This window comes from Frankliniella occidentalis, unplaced genomic scaffold, assembly GCF_000697945.3.
Source record: "Frankliniella occidentalis isolate FOCC.00 unplaced genomic scaffold, Focc_3.1 Scaffold25, whole genome shotgun sequence".
NCBI lineage: Eukaryota > Metazoa > Arthropoda > Insecta > Thysanoptera > Thripidae > Frankliniella > Frankliniella occidentalis.
Window position 1 is genome coordinate 2,320,565 of NW_026267155.1, and position 3,766 is coordinate 2,324,330.

Genomic DNA, 3,766 nt, shown 5'->3' on the forward strand with positions numbered 1-3,766 from the left:
GGGGTGCACAAATCCTTCACGTACTGTGGCTATGGTGAGTACGTGCCTGACCCCCGCGGGGGCCCCGGTGCCCCGGCCGCCTAAGGCTGCCCCGCCCCCTAAGGGCCGGCCCGACACAGAAAGAGCCCCCCGTCCCCCCTTTCCTCCTAACCGCTCGGACCAGAAAGAGACCGCCGCCACTACCAGCTATTCCTGACAATTCGAAATTGGCGCTCGACCTTCTTCTCCCCCCCCCCCGCTTTTCTCCCTTTCCTTCGTACTCAGGGGACCTCACATAAATTGAGTCACTCACGCTGGTAGTGACGTACATTTCCCGCTCGTTGAATTTTAGGCGGTATGATAAAAGTATCGGCACATTCCTCTAGCGAAACAACGCGTTACCGTATCGACACAGATAGCAGGAGGTACATTTTGTATGATGGCCAAAACCACAATAATTATATCCCCTATACCCCTGATTACAAAAAAATAAGCATGACGTGTCTGTGAAAAGAAGCGCACCTCCTAAACCTGTTCATGACGTGATTTCCGGACAGACCCCCCCCCCTCTCCACCCCCTGGCGCGGAAGTAACGACGCGATACTCGGCCGTCAGCCCGCGACGCAGAACCGGACTGTAATTAGCAAAAGTTTGACGGGGCGTGAACGATGGGGGGGTTGTTATTGGGGTCGCATCCAACGACTTTGTTCGAAAAGAAATCAATTATTCACGAGCAGGGGAAGGCGGACGCAATTATACAGCAATGCAAGAGCGGTCGATTATTATTGCTATTATTATCATTACCATGATGATGATGAAATTGCTGGGATGTTATTAGTCATTGTTTGCAGATGCAAAACTACCGTACCGGCGATTCACGATTTCACCCGACATTACCCACGGTCTGCCAAGCAGATATCTGCAATTCATCGCAATCACCACAGTATTATAGCGACACGGTATACGATAGCATTTAAATAGTTGGTTTACCAATCAATCTTTTGAGACACGATCAAATGTGACAACAGATTTTGCCCGTTGAAATATTTCTTTTTCTTTTACAGCAGCAGCGCTTTCTGAACGCTCAAAGATCCTAAAAGCCAGGCGATATTTTGAAGGATTCCGCGGAGAGCCCTTCGAGCGGTGGTGTTCGACCGTTAAATCTTTCACATCACTTCGGTCACCAGAACAGTGTGTGTGTGTGTGTGTGTGTGTGTGTGTGTGGTGTCGTGAGGCTAGTGTGTGGGAGGGAGAGAGGGAGGGGGTCAGAAAGGAGAGGGATGGGGGAAAAGAAAAGGCAAGGGGGGGGGGGCTAGGAGGGTAGGGAGTTAGGGAGTATTCATCGGGTTTTATCGCAGACGATCTGGTGGCCGGCCCGGCCGGTAGCTGGGCAGTTAGGCCCTCGGGAAAGGGCGGCGGTAGCAGGCGGTGGAGAGGGGGGGGGGGGGGGGGGGGGGGGGGGGGGGGGGGGGGGAGAGAGAGAGAGAGAGAGAGAGAGAGAGAGCAGGCTGACAGAGGAAAGGGACACTCCCTTGCGACCGCTCTGGCGGTGTCCACCCCTCCTCCACCCGCCCCTCGTACAATTTAGCTCCCGGGAATGTAACGCACCGCACAGCCTCCCCCGGTCCAGTTTATAACTTGTGCTCGCGGTTTGTTTTGCATGTGATGGCCCGACAGCCACCACCGCAAGTCCCTTTGAGACACGCGAGCACACAAATGCAATAACAGCAGGAAAAATTAGAAAATAAAATAACAAACAAAACACACGTTTTTATAAAGCCTTTTTTTACGAAAGTGACCATATTGTACAGCGAAGTTATTTGCCTTTTTGTCCCTCTAGGGGGAAAAGGGGGGGGGGGGCAAGTGATTGGCTACCCGACGCACCGGGGTTTGGCGCTCTAATGAGGGGGCAGCCTGGCGGGCCGGCAGAAAATATATCGAGAGAGAGAGAGAGAGAGAGAGAAAAGGGGGGGGGTGGCAAAGCCGATAAAACAATTTAAATAAAAATTAATTCAGACCAATTGGGCAGGAATTGGGGGCGCCCTCCTAAAAACTGCAGGCTATGCTGTGCTGGGACGGCACTCTTTTTTCCCCGTCGTCTGTCAGTATTCCCCTCCTCCCCCTCCCCTTTCCACGTAAGGGGATGATGGTCTCTCTCTCACTCTCTCCCTCTCCCTCCTTCTCCCTAGATGATGTCCTGCGTTAAGGACGGTCAGGGCAGCTAATTGCGCTGGAACAGTGAGGTTGGGAGAGGAGCGAGCAAGGGAAGAAAAAGTCTTTAGGGCGCGAGACAGGCCGGGAGTGAAGATGAAGGCGGAGTTTGGTGGGGGGGCGGAGTATCCGTCAGTTTAAAACGCCCGAACTCGTCGGCAAAGCGCGCTGCACCGCCCCGCCAGCACAGGACCATCGTTAAGCGGTCGGCCCCCCTGTCGAGCGCACGTTGAGGAGGTAGAGAGGTCGGGTAGGTCGAGCCAGAGGTCGGCCCCCCTCGCGGCCGAGCAGTCGTGAATCAAATGAGAGAAAACGCGAGGAATCGACAACTCTGCAGGCGGCGTGGAGCAGTAGCAGCAGCGGCGGCGGCGGGACGCAAGCTGGCACCCTCTCCGTCCCTTCCTCTACCCCCAAAACGCGCCGGGCACTGACTGTGCCGGCCGCGGGGAAGGGGGCACGTACCAGCGGTCCGGAGGGAGGGGGCCACGGAGTACGGATAGGAAAGTGGGGTGGGAAAGCACAGTAAAGCAAAACTTGCTAACTGTGTCCATGTCAAAACGTTAATTAATTCATGAATAGTTTACAAGGCGGCCCGCCCGGGCGGTCCTGAGGTCGTGCACGCCGCACGCAAGTGAGGCAGCGGGAGAGAGAGAGAGAGAGAGAAAGAGAGAGAGATTTGAGATTTTGAGATTTGATTTGATTTATTGTCACTGAACTGTTTGTACAGTTATTAACAACAATGTCTGAATTTTAGACCATATTTTAGATATTCATTAACATTATAAAAAGCGCATTTTAACATTTCTTTTTTTAAGGTGAGGGAGAGGGAGAGAGACCGCAAACTGGGAGCAGTGCACAGAGCTGAAGAGAGTGCGGGGCGTAGGAGCGCGGGAAGGCGCGTGAAAAGCGGTGTAAGCCCCGTGAAAAATTAAACAAAGGCAGAGCGAGCGAATAAAAGGAGAGCACGGAAATCTGGACGGGTCCCGCTAACAGCCCCTCCAGGTCTCTTCTCTCCCAGTCTCTCCACCAGTTCTCTCCAAACGCGCGCAAACTCGACCAGGTGGTGGGGGCCAAAGACCTGCCCCCCCCCCCCCCCCATCGTCGTAGGCTGCCCTGCAGCAGTACTGGAATGCACTGTACGAGTAGTACTGTACTGGAATGTCCTTTTACTGTGCCACAACTCACAGAGTAACTCCAACATAAATAATAGTAAAAATTAAAGCGTATAGTAAGGTTTCTACATCGTATACTTAAGCAAAAGTACGCGTCGCTAGCGCGTAAGAACTTCTTCACCATGGCCTTTGCTAAATGTTCCGCCTTTGCACTTAAATCCAAACGTAATCATCATAATCAATGCATTACGTCACAACCACGCGGCCTTGATGAGGTAAACAGCCGCGCCTCAATGTTTTACTCCCGCGTCCCTCCCTCCTCTCTCCCTCCCTCTCTCTCTCTCTTTCTCTCTCCCCTTTTCCCCGAGAGGGTCCTGTACCAGCTTTTACACCCCGACCGTGTTTTATTCTTAGTCCCGCGGCCTCAAGTGCCGCTCCCTGGAGAGAGAGAGAGAGAGAGAGAG